The sequence below is a fragment of the Tachyglossus aculeatus genome, chromosome 18, assembly GCF_015852505.1.
Source record: "Tachyglossus aculeatus isolate mTacAcu1 chromosome 18, mTacAcu1.pri, whole genome shotgun sequence".
Classification (NCBI taxonomy): domain Eukaryota; kingdom Metazoa; phylum Chordata; class Mammalia; order Monotremata; family Tachyglossidae; genus Tachyglossus; species Tachyglossus aculeatus.
Genome location: NC_052083.1, coordinates 37,645,813 through 37,664,046, shown reverse-complemented (window position 1 = coordinate 37,664,046; position 18,234 = coordinate 37,645,813). Strand labels below are relative to the sequence as shown.

At 40.9% G+C, this 18,234-nt stretch overlaps 1 protein-coding gene and 1 long non-coding RNA gene across 2 annotated transcripts in view; one reads left to right on the top strand and one right to left on the bottom strand.

Annotated features, from left to right (window-relative positions):
- ZSWIM5 (zinc finger SWIM-type containing 5) overlaps positions 1–18,234 on the top strand; it is a 148,405-nt gene that overhangs the window by 49,342 nt on the left and 80,829 nt on the right. The window lies entirely within an intron of this gene.
- On the bottom strand, positions 4,863–8,613 carry LOC119940357. Its single transcript, XR_005454910.1, has 3 exons — positions 8,585–8,613; positions 7,331–7,398; positions 4,863–5,102 (listed from the first exon to the last, which is right to left on the bottom strand). It is a non-coding gene; the product is annotated as an uncharacterized LOC119940357 (long non-coding RNA).

Sequence of the window (18,234 nt, the reverse complement as noted above, 5' to 3'; positions counted from 1 at the left end):
CTGGACTAAATGCTGGGGTGGATATACAATCAGATCAGATACAGCTCCTGCCCGCAAGTGGGGTTTACAGGCTAAGGGGGTGAGAAACAGGTATGTAATCCCCATTTTGCAGATGAGGAAACAGAGAAACCAAGAAGAGGAGTAATTTGCCCAGCATCATCCAACAGCCCAATGGTGGATCTAGGATTCAAACCCAGACCTTCCAGCTCCCAGGCCCGATCTCTTTCAGCTAGTTTTGCATTTAGATCCCTTGCTCTTGGAAAGTGAGAGTAGACCTCCTTCCCCTATGTAATGCTGGCTTGGACTTCCCTCAGTGGTGGTTGCGGCGTACTTTCTCCAAGTCAGATCAGATGAGAATTATTAAAATGTATTTGTGCATTCATGGCTTGACTTCTATTTGGAAATGAGGATTATTTTATTAGCCACAAATGAGCCATTTTTTGTGTAGAAACAAAACAAAATGTTTCTTAAAAAAAATTCCACCCTTATTGATGTAGTATGTTAGGCCAGATGTTACATAGCATCAAGTAAGTGGAGGGTTGACAATTACCTGAAAACTTTGAAATGCCATTGCCCAATATAGGTAGTCTAGGGCAAGAAGTGCATTTAGCAGTTTTAGTAACACTCATCTTTTGAGTAAGTTTTTGAGTAACACTCAAAAAACATACTTTTTTGCCCTTTATTTTCTGGATTGGCTACCTTGTAGCCAAATTCACCAGATCATTAACTAGTTCCCAGTTTCATTTTGTGTTGTCCAAGTCTCCGTAGGAAGTGAGCAAGGAAAACTTGGTAATTACAATCCAGTTGAATCGAGTTGCAGGTTTCCACCAACCGGCAGTTCATGCTGCCTGAAGGTATATCTTGTGCAATTTGTTGATTTACCCTAGCCTATTTAAGCCCCGCCCCCAAAGTTACATCAGTTTCTGCAGGGAAGCCAATTCTTTCCGTCTCCTCCTCCTTCCCTCTCCCTGACCCCTCCGTGATTGATGATGATGATGATCATCATCATCAATCGTATTTATTGAGCGCTTACTGTGTGCAGAGCACTGTACTAAGCACTTGGGAAGTACAAATTGGCAACATATAATGGTGTATATATGGTGTATATAATGGTGTATAATATGATGGTATTTGTAAAGTGCTTACTATGTGCCAAGCACTGTTTTAAGGGCTGGGGTAGGTATAAATGAATCGGGTTGTCCCACGTGGGGCTCACAGTCTTAATTCCCATTTTACAGATGAGGTAACTGAGGCACAGAGAAGTGAAGTGACTTCCCCAAAGCCACACAGCTGATAAGTGGCGGAGCGGTGATTAAAACCCACAATCTCGGACTCCTAACCCCGGGCTCTTTCCAATAAGCCATGCTACCTCTCTATGTATGGTGCACCGATTCTCACCACCAACCCCTTCCTCTTATCTGGAGCTCCCTCCCTTTTTAGATCTGCCAGATTACAGCTCAGCCCAACTTCAGAGCTCTTCTGAAGAGCCTTCCCCAATCCATTTTTCTTCTCCCCAGATCATAATGCCCCAAATACTGCTTCAGCACTTGGGTGTCACCTCAGCAACACCCAAAGGACTTCTGTTACGTATTGATTTACTTATAATACTGTTTACGCACATACACATATCCATCTTCCATTCTCTTCCTCCTCTCTTTTAATTTATTTTTTGTTTGTCTTCCCCAGTAGATTGTAAACTCTTTGATGGCAGGGATCTTGTCACCTAGCTTTCCTTCTCCCAAATGCTCAGTACTCAGTGGGTGCTCAATAAATCCTATTGATTGGTTGTTAATTTGACATGGATTTCTCTTTCTGTTTCTGTGGCAGGGACTTATTTAAAATTACACAGCAGGCTTCAGTGGAGCATCTTGACTCTTCTTGTGAACTCTCTGACCCGCTCACAGGTGATGAGTAAAGCTTAAAGAGGTCTCCCCCGGTGCTTATTCGCTTGAGGCGTTTCTCGTATAAATCCGTAACATGGCTCATATGCGGAAGATGCTAAAATCAGAGTAAAATCAGTCTCTTGTGTCCCAAATGTTAAAGCAATCAGGATTCTCTTGTGCGTACAATTTGAATGTGATGGAGATTATAGGGAGTAAATCAGGCTTTATTTTGTTGTGCTTCGCGACGTTCCTGTGGGGAATGAGAGCCCACCGGTAAGTCTTTGGGGCTGAGAGCCCCTTAAAGACAATGGGAAAGCCAGCCAGGCTTCTGAGTATTCTCCTTTTGACCAGTGTTTACATTTTGGCTTGCCCAAGGTTCTCCTTTATTTAGGTAATTTTCAACTCTTCTTTTCTTAGCTGTGGAGCTCTATACCTATGGAAAACTGAAACCTAAAAACAAGAGTTTGATTTTCATCTGTCCTATTCAAAAGGCACTATAGAAAGAGGAAGCCATTCCGCTAATCCATTCCTGTGTGAGAACTACATTTCCCAGAGTGCTTCAGGGCTGAATTTTCCAGAATCTAAGTATTATAATTGCATTCGTTAAGCACTTACTGTATGTCAAGTACTGTTCTCAGCACTGGGGTAGATACAAGTTGATGAATCTGATGTAACATGGAAAGAGATGAGCTAGAGGAAAATTCTTATGCTTCAAACCATCATCACTAAAGTCTCCTGCAGAACTTTTCCAAAGCCTGTACTCTACAGCTAATTATCGACCTCCCTTTGATAAAATGTCACGTAGATTATAGCATTCATACTGTAACCAGGAACTTTTATTCATGATATTAATAGGGGAATGGGAGTCAGAAGGACCTGGGTCCTAATCCTGGCTCCATGACTTGTCTGCTCAGTGACCTTGGGGAAGTCACTTCACTTCTCTGCACCTCAGTTATCTCCTCTGTAAAATGTGGATTAAGACTGTGAGCCCTATATGGGACAGGGACTAGGTCTTAACTGAGTAGCTTGTACCTACCCCAGTGCTTAGTAGAGTACCTGGCACATAGTAAATACTTAACAAATGACATTTTTTCAAAAGATTTTTACAAGGTGTTCTAAACTATATGCCCCTATTTTTTGCCCTTTTTTGGGCGTGAGGGCACGTTCTTTTGTAAATGGGATGTTGTGGGTTAAATCGAAAAGAATATTTAAAAAAACCTGTAAATCAAGCAAGAACTAAGATATAGCTACTTGCTTCACAGAATTGTCAATACCTCAATCTTCTAGTTTACATAAATGGTTTAATTTCAGATGTGTGGAAACACCCATTCACTGACAAACCATCCAAATGAGATTAATGAGACTTAGAAATTGCATTGAAGAAATTAAATTGTACTTCTTTCCAAGCGCTTAATACAGTGCTCTGCACACAGTAAGTGCTAAATAAATACGATTGAATGAATGAATTGAATGAAAGGGCAAATGTACTAAGGGCATCAGGATAAGAGACCTTGGTGAGGATCATTGGGGTGGGAGGAGGATTTAAGAAGTCATGGGCTAGCAAGGGAGAAGTTAACAGGACCTGCCCGGCATCTCTTCTAGCTTATGTTTTGATTACTGTATTTATGTCCATTTAAAAAAAAATTGTGAAGACTTGGAGGCTTTAAAACACAACAGTACTGTTGTGTTGTGCGTTAATCAGAGAATATTATTGTCTCTCACAATATCCCAATTTGTAGTTCAGTAGTTATAACGCTTAATTTGAAACCTGAGAGAATAAATGTTTTAGACTGTGAGCCCACTGTTGGTTAGGGACTGTCTCTATATGTTGCCAACTTGTACTTCCCAAGTGCTTAGTACAGTGCTCTGCACACAGTAAGCACTCAATAAATGCGATTGATTGATTGATTAGAAGTCAAGTAATCTGCCTAAAATTACATAGAAACTTTCATGGAGCCAAAATATTTGTCTTGGAATCCTTTGGATCTTTTGTCTCTAACATTTGCTTTTCATATATATGTGTGAATTGTGTGAGTGTGTGAGAGGAGAGAGAAAGCATTCATTTTTCTTCATGTTTGTCCACAAATATCTTTGCTTATTTGTGTATTTTACAGGCTTTCCTTGTAACGCCTCTCCCCCCGCCATATCTCTTTGTAATGTGCCAATTTAGGATGATTCAATAAATGTTTTAGCTCACTGAAGCCCTTAGAAAAAAAGAAGCAATCTAGAAATGGTGTTTAAATACACTATGTTGAAAACTACATTTAAAGCACGTGAATTGTAAAGTTTCAATTGATAGCTGCATTTATTTTTCTGTAAATACAATCAGGGCTAGGTAATGTAAAACTTTCTCTTGTGAACGAATTGTTGACTGTATTTTCAGAATGTTTCTGTTCACATTTTAACAGGACCAGGTTAAGTTTGGAGTACAAGTGTCATTGCACTTCTTACATTTCTTTCGGGTATAATTGCAGAGTAATTATAAGATGTGCCGCCTTCAGCAGTGCTCTGCAGTGAAAGTAAATAAGCACTAATCACCCAAATGGTGGCACACAGAGTTCAAAAATCCTGGGTATAAAACATATAACTGCAAATATTTATTCCTATCTAAAAGCATCTATTTATAAATGTTGCTATTGAAATTGGAGGACACAGGGACCTGTTTTGATATTTGGAATAATATTGTGAAAAGTAAAATCCTTGAGGGTAGGGATCATGTCTGTAATGATGATGGTGATCATTATTTTTATTATTATTGTTAAGAGCTTACTAATGTGCCAAGGACTTTTCTAAGTGCGGGGGTAGATGCCAGGTAATTAGGTCCCTGTTCCTCAGTCTAAGTAAGAAAGAGAAGAGAGAGGTATTAACTGTTATATACTCTCAAATGTTCTTTGTTGCTCTGTACACAGAAGGCACTCAATACATTTTATTGATTAGTTAAAGTAAAATAAACAGAATTGCTGTTGTACCAGCCCCCATAGTTTCTTTGTAGTTCTTCAGTTGTCGAATGGTTAAGATTCTTTTTCTTTTCCCTGTTCTGGTTGCAATTCTGTGACCAGAAAATTATCTTAACCAGGAGGCAGAAAAATGAAAGCACAGGCATTTTTGAATGTCAAGTCCCATCTTTAGCATGCTGGCAGACTCCATTTCCTCCTGGCCTGGAAGGAGGAAGAAGCAGGAATTGACAGACAGCACGCCTTTGTTGCAGCTGGCAGGTAGCTAAATAGAACAAAGACACTTAAAAAAAATTTCTGTCTGTGTTTGTACAGGTGTTTTGGTTCCGTCCCACATTTCCGTGTGAGTCCCCAGACAGCTTCACTTTCATCCTGCTTCAGAGAAGCAGTGCAGAAGTATGTCGTCTTATACTTCGACTGCATTCCCGCACCAACTTGGAACATAATAAATATGAGAACAGAATGACATTTCTATGTCTGCATTGTGGAGACCGTTCTCCCTCTTAGACTGTGAGCCCACTGTGGGGCCCGATTATCCTGTATCTATCCCAGCCCTTAGTTCGGTGCTTGACAAATAGTAAGCGCTTAACAAATACTGCCATGATTATTACCGTTGTAAGCAGAATGCAGTAAAAAGTTGGAGCAGAATGAGGCTCTGCCAACATGTAGTTTTGTCCTTCATACTTAACGTTGGCTCAAACAGTGAAGTCTGCTCATGGGTGAATCTGGAGCACAGAAATTAAGTGACTTTCCAGAGGTCACACAAGCAGGCCAGTGGCAGAGGTGGAACTAAAACTGTGTCTCCTGACTCACAGCCATATATTCTTTCCACTACACTGTGTTGTTATACTGACTATACACTGAACTCGGAGATGTTCATTTTTCTGATGTTTTAGGGAAGATCCATAAGGATGTTTTTCAGATTCACTTTAAAAATTTCATAACCCTCCCCCCATAGCTCCCCTGCTCCTAGAACACTTCTCTGCAACCTCTACCCCACCATAAAAAGAGGGGAAATATCACTGTTGTTGAGAAGATGACACTATCATCTTACCTTTGTCATTCAAGGGGAGAAGTTAGGCAGAGAGCAAAGGACTAAATGTGGCAGTGAAGACGAAAGTTCCCCTCCCCACAGCACCTGAATATATGTTTGTACAGATTTATTACTCTATTTAGTTTACTTTTACGTATTTACTATTCTATTTATTTTGTTAATGATGTACATCTAGCTTTAATTCTGTTTGTTCTGACGACTTGACACCTGTCCACATGCTTTGTTTTGTTGTCTGTCTCCCCCTTCTAGACTGTGAGCCCACTGTTGGGTAGGGACCGACTCTGTGTGTTGCCAACTTGTACTTCCCAAGTGCTTATTACAGTGCTCTGCACACAGTTAGTGCTCAGTAAATATGAATGAATGAATGAATGAATGAGAGGTTGAAGACCAGAAGAGGCAGAGTAGATAAAACTAGCCTTTAAGCTCGTTGTGGGCAGGGAACGTATCTACCAACTCTGTTGTGTTGTACTCTCCCAAGCACTTACTACAGTGCTCTGCTCCCAGTAAGCATTCAGTAAGTACCATTAAGGATGCTGAGACTAGAAAAGAGGATCCTTACCCTAACCAGTGTTTGGAGTCGTGCAGCCCCTCTTTTCTCATCAACCCGCTCCGAATATTTTTGGTACCACCCAAGTAGTCCTGGCCCTCAGTTGAACAGCCTTTTAGATAAATAAACTTGGCTTTTATAATATCAGTGCTTCCTTCGGCTGCAAAGATCCTACGCCTTTTTAAGTTTGGAGCTCTTTTAACTCACAGGCTGGACACTTGAAGGGGAAGGGGAAAGAGGCATTTGGGGTTATTCTCCATTTTCAGCAAAGGAGGCATTCCCTCATGTGGGAAGGCTAAAGTACTGGAAGTGTCTTTTAATTCTCTGTTACACTGAGGAAATATGTAGCAAACAATCATTGCTATCCATCAATGTGTGCAGAGCACTGTACTAAGCTCCTGGGAGAGTCCAATATATTAGATTTTGTAGACACATTCCATGCCCACAAGGAGCTTACAGTTTAGAAGGGGGAGCTTTGTAGGTGTTTCTTTCAGATGGGAAGGAGAAAAGACTGGAGAAAAACGTTTTAGTTGCAGTCTTCCCTTCAACAGGACTTGTTATTGATTCGCTAAGCAGGAAAGTGAAATAACTGATTAGGTGAGGAGCATTTTGTACAGATTTCCAAATCTCTGGTGCATCACTGGGAAAATACTGGTCATGAACCCTCCTTTAACATTTGGTGGTGCTTACCTTTTTCTTTTTGCAAAACTGCCTATTGTCCTGGCTGAAAATCAGTTGTATATTTGTTTCTGTTTGAGAACATGAAGAGTTATTGACGTGCCAATTAATACTAACAATCAGTGTCTAGGTGCCTGGTGTTGGAAGTTTTGATTAGGCTTGACTCAGAAGTGTACCAGATTTGGGCAAACGATCCAGAAATTTATGTACTTACTCTTTCATTTCTTGGCTATTAGAGCAAAGGAAGTAAGGCATTCTTTTATCTCCTGGGCTGCAGGTTTTCTGTAAAAACAGTAAATTTGCTTTCAACTTCATTAACTAAAGTTGGGCTCTAGCAGAATCATTAAGTAGCATGCCGAACCTAGGAGTGTTTACCACTCTTTCATTTGTATGTAGACTTATTTTTTTCAGGGCCTTAATAAGTCTAAAATATGACCTATCTGAAAAACTTTCATAACCAGTTAATCTAGTCAAGATGGGGTGAACTCTATAAAATGTTCCAAGTTAAATTTTTATAGTTTTTTTAATATTCCCTTGATGGTCTACAACACTTTTATTTTATGAAGCTCTTTTACATCAGATATATCATCTTATCTTCACAGCATTCCTATGAGAGGGGAATTTTAGAGATGAGGAAATTGAGGCATAAAGAGGCTTTTACTTATCCAGCATCACATAGCAATCATTGACAGAGCCAGGACTAGAACTCAGATCCCCTGACACCCAGACCTGTGTTCTTTCCACATTATGATATTCTTATTAGGAACAATAATAGTAATAATTGTGGTATTTGTTAGATGCTTATATTGTACCAAGCACTCTACTAAGTGCTGGACTAGTAGATTCAAGGCAATCAGATCAGACGCAGTTTCTGCCCGACATGGGATTTAAAGTCTAAGTAGGAGGGAGAACAGGAATTTAATCCCTATTTTACAGTTGAGGACATTGAGGCCCCAAGAAGTTAGTGGTGGACCCAGGGTTAAAACCCAGATCCATTCTGTTTCTACTGGGCCATGCTGTTTCTCTTTATTAAGCACCTAAACAATAGACAAGGCACTCTACTGAATGCTAGGGAAAGGTACATTCATTCAATCATTTATTAAGCGTTTACTGTGTGCAGATCACTGTACTTAAAGTGCTTGGGAAAGTGCAAAAGAGCAGCAAAGAGTGACAGTCCCTGCCCACAGCGAGCTTACATTGTAGAAGCAGCGTGGCTCAGTGGAAAGAGCACGGGCTTTGGAGTCAGAGGTCATGGGTTCAAATCCTGGCTCTGCCAATTGCCAGCTGTGTGACTTTGGGCAAGTCACTTAACTTCTCTGTGCCTCAGTTCCCTCATCTGTAAAATGGGGATTAAGAGTGTGAGCCCCCCATGGGACAACCTGATCACCTTGTAACCTCCCCAGCGCTTAGAACGGTGCTCTGCACATAGTAAGCACTTAATAAATGCTATTATTCTTCTTCTTCTTACATTGATTCATACCTGGTCCCTGCTCAGCCTGAAAGGCAAAGGAGGGACAGAAACCCAGGGAAATAACGGGATGAATTTGGGAAGAACAAGAGATCAGCACCACAAATGCAGTTTTAACATTTCTGCTGGTGCAGAGAAGATCTCAGGCTCCTCTTTACAGGCCAGATTATTTTTGGTCTTCCCTAACCGATTTAACTGACTGGACTTAACTGACTCTGACCTGCTCCACTGAGGCCAGGTCCTCTCCCTGGCCATGGCAAGGAGGGAGGGGGCAAAGTCTCTAAATACGACAGTGAAATTTCCAACAAACCAGGTTTACACCTTGTTAAAAATAAAATTCTGAATTTGTAAAATGTTCTGAATTTCATTTTTAAGAACACTAAAAATAGAAGATATTAAACCAACGACTTCTATCCTCTGGCAACAGAAGCAAAGAATGAATAAAGATGTGAATAAGATGAGTAAGAATTGTGTTTCAAGATGGGGACTCTATATAGTGGGTGTGTATTTTATGTGTATATACACACATTCTCATTTGAAGATGATGCTACCTAACTGAGAGTCTGTTCAAGTGTGTACGTGTGGCTGAACTGGCAATTCCTTCAGCACTGTGGGTATGAAAAGATTGTCATTTGCCCTACTGATATGTTTGCCTTTTACAGCGCTAGTTGATGTTTTCTAATACGTTTCTTGATACCCTGGCTTTTCCTAGAGCCCCCGCTCAAGGAGAACTTGTCTCTCTCCTTCCCGGCCCTCCCAGTATTAATACCTATCAGGCTAGTTATCTGTTGCATTTGGAAATCCTGCCATGCCATCAAATGTTGAATATGACTTTAAATTCACAGCCTTTTACAATGGGCCACTCTGAGTACTATGTTAAAATTCATTTTTTTTTCCAGAAAATGTACCCCAGAAAAGATTATATCTTGGAGCAAATCCTTTTGTCCCTGGAGTTCATTTATTTTATTTTAGATTTTTGCCAATAGAATAAGCAACTCAACAGGGAGAGCTTTGTGTATAATGCTTTCCTTTTTTGTTGGGCGGGGAGTCTTTAGAAACTCCTAAAGGTAGGAGCATTGTCAGTTGGACTTCCAAGTGTATCCATGAGTAGGGCGCCTTGTGTTGCCCATCTTCTGCTCATTCTCCAATCTCTTTCCTAATGCAGTACCTCAGAGTTGGTAGGGATTCAAATACAGAAATGGGGTAGGGAGATGAGATGTGAGAGGGACATCTCTCGTAGTAATCATTGGCTAATCATTAGGAATTAGCCAAGTGGAATTTCAGTTGCTCAGAGTTCAGATAGGTCCCTTTTCTGCTTTTGGATGGAGCTGTAAAATGATAAATAATAATAATAATAGTATTTGTTAAGCACTTACTATGTGCAAAGCACTGTTCTAAGCGCTGGGGTAGATACAAAGTTATTGGGTAGTCCCACGTGGGGCTCAGTCTTAGTCCCCATTTTACAGATGAAGTAACTGAGGCACAGGTAAGTGGCTTGCCCAAAGTCACACAGCTGATAAGTGGCAGAGCTGGGATTCGAACCCATGACCTCTGACTCCAAAGCCCACACTCTTTCCACTAAGCCACAGCTGCTTATCATAATGATAAATGATGGGTTATAATTATATTCTCTAGTTACCTACTGTCTTGGGTAACTACTGAGTGATAAGTGGTGGAAGAATGGAAAGAAGGACAGGGTTGCTTTATTCTTATTTCATTTTGGTAATTGGGTCTAAGGCATAGGGACCTCTTTATCACTGCTTTAAAAGTGCTTTTAAGATTAAACAAAAAAAATGCATCGCTAATAACCAAGAAGAAGAAAAGACAAATAAGGGCTCTTACTGGTTAGCTAATAGAACGAAGTATTTTCCTTAACTGAGTTTGTTCCCTCCACCCTTGAGACTGTGAGCTCATTATGGGCAGGCACTGTGTCTGTTTGTTGTTGTACTCTCCCAAGCGCTTAGTACAGTACAGCTTTGCACACAGTAAGTGCTCAATAGATACGATTGAATGAACCCTCTATTTTCACACTTTCCAGGCCAAAAGAAATGCTGTAGACTGACAGTCCTTGCTAAAACTAGTTGGGTTAAGGGCACATTTTTATATGATGATGAAGAGACGAGGTCTTTGGGGGAATCTACAAGACTCTTCATCTTCTTCTGTAGTCTGTAAGCTCCTTATGGGCTGGGATTGTGTCTACCTACTCTGTTGTATTTGTACTTCCCCAAGTGCTTAGTTACTGCAGAGCTCTGCACACAGTAAGCGCTCAGTACATACCACTGATAGAAGCTTCATGGTGTTGAATACCAATTTAGCCCTTTTGGCTTTATGGGCTGTTCTCATCTAGAGATGTACAATTTTTGTTTCTACAGTTTACCTTCTTCCTGAAAAGAATTATTAAATCAACTACCCCATTTGAAGTACATTTTGGGCATAGGAGAAATTCAAGGAGAAATGGTAGATGAGAAAATCAATAAAAAAAAGTGGACCCTGTTTTAATACAACCAGAATGTAAGCAGTATAATAAGAATGATTGTGAAAGTAATGGGGTTAGGAAATATGTAAATTCCAGTTAGTGTCTAGAAGCAGCCCCAGTATAAGAATCTGTAATACCATTCATTTTTGAGTTTAGAGATTTGTAATGGGCATGTTTGCAATGTCCAAACCCCAAATCCTGTGTTTGAGCATTGGAACCCAAGAAAGAACCTCAAAATCCATCCCCTCTTGGAGTAGCCTTACTTTTTGCTGTTTCTTTCTCACTTTTGTTTGTTGTTGTTTCTTTTTTGATGGTTTCACCGTTTGCTAGTATCTCCACCAAAGTCTAGACACGGGAAGGGAGATCTAATGTAACCTGGCGTCCATTTAAGATACGTTGATCCCCAAATTTCACGTTGACCACTGCCAGTTCACTGAACCAATTTGATCATTTTTCAATTAATTGGAACAAGGAGAAACCGTTCCATCTGAAGTTATTTTTGATACAGTCAGTAAAAAATGCAAGAATCACAGCGGTTCTAAAAAGATCACGGCTGTAAAGAATAAAGAACGGCTCTTTTTTTTTTGGTTGTCATAGCTGCAGTGATTAAGTACCGTGCTTGCTGGTAGGTTTCCATTGTATAGTAATTGCAGTGTCTGGCGTTATACTGCATATTCAGCATTAGAGGTAATTTATACGTTAAGTGTAGGGATCTCTTTGTCTTATCAGAATATAAAGTTTAGCACTTTAAAGTTAAATGTTAGCGTGTACGAATTGGTCCACATATTACATATTGTATTATTTGTGATTTAGGGGCAATCCATGCCAGATATTTTTCCTGTTGCCCACCCAGAACAATGAAGACCATATACCTTCTCTAGAACTTTCAATCATATCTAGTCCAAAGTATTTGACTACATTTTTTCCACCATGCTCTTCCCTGGGAAAAACAAACTAACTACCCTAAAACAAGGGCCAGTGTTGTTAGTTTGAAGTGAAAGATTGTTTTATAATCCATTAAACACTATACGTTTTTATGGTGCTTTGTAAGCGCAAGCGATTTGTGTTTAACTGTTTATCAAATTCCGCCCCTAGTATTACTTTAGCGGACGTGAAAAGTAGGATTTCTTGAAAATTTGGCAATTTCTGAGCCATTTTAATCTATAGGGACCTGGCCAATTTGTGAAAGCGTGCCAGTCACATACGTGGGGTGCTAGCCAACTTCATGATTCACTTCCCGTTTTGCTTAGATCCAGGCCAGAGCTGGCAACGGAGGTTTTGGGGTACCATTTAGGATAAAGATCAGGATCAGCTGGTTTGACCCAGCCAGGGAATTTTTTTTTCAGTCTGCACAGACTTCTCTCCTCAGTTCATTGGGGAGTCTTCTCTTTTATAATCCTAGACCCTCTTTGGGAAGTCTTTCTTCCCTCTCCTTGGCCCTCCCAACTTCTTAGGGAGTCTACCTTATCCCCAGGTCCTCAGCCAGCCCTACTTGTCGGCCCCATCATCCTCATCATCATCAATCGTATTTATTGAGCGCTTACTGTGTGCAGAGCACTGTACTAAGTGCTTGGGAAGTACAAGTTGGCAACATATAGAGACAGTCCCTACCCAACAGTAGGCTCACAGTCTAAAAGGGGGAGACAGAGAACAAAACCAAACATACTAACAAAATAAAATAAATAGTTCCCACAGCACTTACTAAATATACCGTACTACTTCCCCTATCCCTTAATCCATTTTAATGTCTGTTTTCCTTGTAGACTATAAGCTTCTCGTGGGCAGGGATCGCATCTGCCAACTCTGTTATGTTTTCCCAAGCACTAGCACAGTCCCTCTAGACTCTACACTCTTCCCTCTAGACTGAAAGCTTGTTGTGGGCAGGAAAAGTGTCTACCAACTCTGTTATTTTGTTACTCTCCCAAACACTTAGTACAGTGCTCTGCTCACAATAAGCATTCAATAAATGCAATTGATTATTTACTCTCCACATAGTAAGCACTTGATAAATACAGTTGATTGATTGCTGTCTGAAGGTTGCAGATGACTTAGGGGGAGCAAGAGAGTAGCAACGTTCATTGACAAAAACTGCCCTCCGTGTGAATTTTCTAATCAGCCATTTCTAATGTGAGAATAAAAACAACAGACCCTATATTCTTTTCATGGTTGTAAAAAAAAAAAATCTGTGTTCATTTTTAGTGGCTGTGAAAGGAATGGGGTGCCAGTCTTTTGACTGATTATAGAGGCTGGACATTACCTTCAATAATCTATCGCCACATAACATTGATTGGGATGACTTTGATTAGGACTTCTAAACCCTGTCCTTTAGTGATTGTAGGTCATGGTAGCCAAGGTGATTTTTAAAGTGTAATGAGCATAATAAGCATTCACACTTATCGCTCTTTCAAAATAAATTTTCATCTGAGAGTGGAAGTTAAATCCAGTTTTTCATGGCATGTACTGAATAGACTCCGTTTTTAGTGATTGCCCTATCCATTTAGGTTTCTGTAGTTTGCTTTTGAGAAGAAAATGAATCCATATTCTGTCCGCGATCCGGTTGAAAGGTGAATCTGACTTAATGTTTGACCTTGATCTCTGCGATGTTTCCCTTGAAAGTTTCCAGTATAAATAATGCCTCTGAAAATAGGAACAGCAAGAGAGGATAGTGATTTAAGAGTTTAAAGCCTGGGGTTAGAGATTAAAAAAAAAACAGGAGGAGGGGGATTTAGGGTCCGACATGGAAGCCAATAGGAACAGTACCTGTGTTTTTGTGCCTCTTGAGTACCCGTTGTCTTTCACAGAGCAATATACAGTAGCATAAAGGGATGCAATTGAGTTTTCGTCATGATTGAATGACAGCTGGGAACCCTCTATAGGGCACTTCACAGTGCCATTTCTCATTCACATAAAAATGTTTGATATGAACTCCCAGCCCCAGAGTAAGTGAAGTGAAATGTATTCCTTTGGTTTCCAGCGGTGAAACCGTAGAGCTTGGGCAGTTGCTAACGGCGGGACCATCCGTTTAGCTTGAAGTGCACAAGGGGATCGGAGGGCGGAGCGAATTGAAAGCAGATTCACTTTTAGTTCTGATTTCGGCCATTGGGGTTTGTCTTGGGAGCTTAATTTGGACCTGGTCATTAGCTTCAAGGCTCTCCCCCAGCCCCCTCCACCTTCCATATCCTCTCTCCACTTGCTCCATCCCGGCTCATATTTCCCACTCTTCCCAAGTGAACTTTCTTATGGGATCTTGCTTTAACGTCTCCTCTTTGCCTGGAGCTCCCTCCCCTCTCCAAATCCACTAGATCCTGCCCTTCCCATCTTTAAATCCCTCTTGAAAACCCAAATCCTCTAGGGTTCACTCCCCAACTAATTTCCAGGCCACCCCCCCCAGGTCACGTCATCAGTACAACAACCCCAAGCACTTAGACAACTACCCTTAGCACTTAGGTTTATATCGATTTATGTGCTCCAGTTATTCATTTATTTATCAGTTCATTTTCCCATACTCTTTGCCGGCTGTATTTTTCATCCCGCTCCCACTGTATGGCTACAGTTCCCGTCTGCCAGTCCCCCCCTCCGTTTGATTGGAAGCTCCTCAAGGACAGGGACTGTGTTTTTCACTTTTAGTGAACTCTCCCAAGTGCTTAGTAAAGTGCTCTGCGCACAGTAGGAGCCGAATAAGTAGTACTGAATGAATGAGAGAGGTGGCAGAGTGCCAAAAAACTGGCATTTCTGCCATTGCCAAGTAAATCTCCCAGTTGGGTGACATGGTAGTGGTGGGATTGGTGGTAGGGAAGAACAGAAGGTCCTCTATTTCCAGTCCCAGGTGCTTTTCCTATTCCTATCCCTTAGGAATTCCTTCCCCTTCCTTCCACTTAGGTACATATATGTCGTGTATTTATTTTTATTATTTTCTGTCTCCCTCTCTAGACTGTAAGCTTGTTGTGGGCAGGGAATTTGTCTGTTAGGTTGTTATACTGTCCTCTTCCCAAGTGCTCTGCACACAGTAAGTGCTCAATAAATACCACTGATTGAGAGTAACACCTTATGGGGGCTTGAGGTCTCAACCTGCTTTTCCTGGTTTCCCTCCTGGAGTTTCTTTAGGCCACAGGGGTAGCAAAGGGCCAGAGAGAGTGGTGATGTATCAGTATGAATAATATTTTTTGCACAGCATTTATTGGACAGATCCCTGGATTAGGTATTTGGGGTATATACAGTACAAAAGAGATTAACGACTGGATCTCTGCCCTTGGAAGTTTATATTCTAATGGGGGAGATTGTAGGCATAGACAGGTATGTTTCAGTTAAGATTAAGAGCCTAAATATAATAGACAAACGGGAATAACTAGACAGAGTCCTGATGAAACAGATGGAATGACCCTCGGGGAAAGTTGGGGGTATAAATCGGGAACCGCCTCTTGGAGACATTCTTTTAGGAGAATTTTGAAAGGCGGAAAGGACGTCGTTTGGCAGAGTTGGCAGGGAGATGGGCAGGGAACATGTCTGCTGATTCTGTTGTATCGTGCTCTCTCAAGTGCTTAGTACAGTGCTCTGCCATAGTAAGTGCTCAATGAATACCATTGAGTAAATGCCTTTCATTTATTCATTCAGGCATATTTATTGAGCTCTTACTGTGTGCAGAGCACTGTACTAAGCGCTTGGAAAGTACAATTCGGCAACAAATAGAGACAATCCCTACCCAACAACAGGCTCACAGTGTAGAAGGAGGGAGACAGACAACTAAACAAAACAAGTAGGCATCAATAGTATCAATATAAATAAATAGGGAGGCAGGAGAGGAGAAGGTGAAAGATAGAGAGGTTTGCTTAGAAAGCCAAGTGCTAGAACTAGGGTGATGTGGGAGGAAAGATCACATAAGGAAAGGAGCATGGCTCAGTGGAAAGCACGGGCTTTGGAGTCAGAGGTCATGGGTTCAAATTCTGGCTCCGCCACTTGTCAGCTGCCTGACTTTGGGCAAGTCACTTAACTTCTCTGGGCCTCAGTTCCCTCATCTGTAAAATGGGGATTAAGACGGTGAGTCCCCCGTGGGACAACCTGATCACCTTGTAACCTCCCCAGTGCTTTACACATAGTAAGCGCTTAATAAATGTTATTATTATTATTATAAGGGAGAGGGAACCACCTGCCAGTGGAGAGCCTTAAAGACCCGAGTCAAGCGTTTTTGATTCATCTGAGAAACCACGGGGGAACTGTTGGAGATTTTGGAAGAATGAAGTGTTGTGTTCTGATTTAGGAGCATGATACATGAACCTCTGTGCAGGATAAATCAGTCGGTATTTATTGAGCTCTACTGCATGTAGAGCACTCTACTAAGCACTCGGGAGAGTAAAATATAACAGACACATTCCCTACCTACAAGGAACTTACAGTCTAGACTGAAGAGATTTCCTTTAGCCAGGACAGGGCCAAATTCCCACCAATTCTGTAATGATGGTGTGCAAATTGATGGTGTCTTTCCCCAAGTAAACTTGAATTGGAAATTCAAATCACCAAGTACCAGATTGGGTGTACCAGATTTTTGTAAACAATCCACAAAGAAACCGAAGCTGATGATTGGATGGTTTTGAGATAGTTCATTCATTCATTCAATCATATTTATTGAGCGCTTACTGTGTGCAGAGCACTGTACTAAGCGCTTGGGAAGTACAAGTTGGCAACATATAGAGATGGTCCCTACCCAACAGTGGGCTCTAGTTGAGTGTTCTGATTTTGATATGTCAGGATTTTTTGTGAGGGGGTGTAATATCCACAGGAAATACTACAGTTAGTCAAGGAAAACTTCCATTTGAGGCAGAGCCGGCCTTTACAGTTTTGGATCTTTTCCCTTGCTATAACCCAGATTCTTTGAAATACATTTTCTTTAATACACTGTTGCAGTGACATTGTGAGCTTCTTGGGAAAAAAAAAAGGTTTATGTAAATATTTTATTATGGGGTGGCTGTGAATAGTCAACTTTTGTAATATAAAATCAAGAAAAAGATTCATAGATCAACTTTGGGCAACATTTTAAATTCATGTTTTCAATTCATGTTCGCTAATATTGCCACTTGCCATAGAGAACATTTAACTCATTTAAAGAATGATGTGATGGTAATTCTGGATTTTGACAAGGCGACATTTAAAAGTGACTGGATGAACCTCAAATTTGAACTTAAAATTATCATCTGGAGGGGAAAAAAAGCAAATATATTTTTGAAAGAATCATTATAAGAAGTAATCAAATATTTCAGCATGGCCTACAAAAGTGTTTTCTTCAGCAGCTGTTCATACTTATTTGACATTGATAATTGCGCATAAAGATGCTTTAGAAAGAAGTGGCACATGAATTGAAATTGATGTTGAAAAGAATCATTCCAAATACAATAAAAACAGACTAAAATAATGTAGACATTTCTTACATGTTTGTCAGCTTTTATTGACCCCATGGAACCACTAATCCCGGAAACTGAAATTTAGCGGGTAATAACACACGGATCCAGGAATTCGGGGTGAGTAAATGTTTTCAGACTCGTTAGGAGAGATGTCCAATTTCATGGTGATCAGTGACTGAGCATTAGGAGAGCCTTTAGATTTTGCTTAGCCCCACATTGCATTCAGACGGGTGTGGGGAATTCCCACCACCACAACCAGTTCGTTAGAGTGTGTAACAACCAAAACAGTGTCGACAATCCAAACCTCAGGTTACTTCAGGTCCAGTACTGACCATCGCCCTAACCTTAGTTCTGTGCTTGGTTTCATCTCTGCCCCCCAACCTTTGAGGGTCACTTTCACCTCTCAGCTAGAATGGTCCCAAGCAACTGGAAATATACTTCTCTCTTCCCCACCTTCTTCCCCAGCGCATTTTGCATCCTTTCATTCTACTCACTAGTCCAGACTTAGAAATTAGAAATTAGCAATTGCTCCTTTACCAAGGTGAGGTTTGGATGGCGGTTCCGAAGGCTCCGCTTTTTTGCAACTTGGTAGATGGGGCCGTTTTGGGTAACATTTTTATTTTCCACTATTAAAATCCAGATCGAACGTCGATTCCAGTTCATCCTCATCATTTTAAGTCCGTGAAATGTGCCCGGCGCCATCTTGTGATCACCAACCCCATCTTGTGATCATCAACCCCAAAGAAAACATGCAGGATGCATCCTTCATGTGAACATTGGCA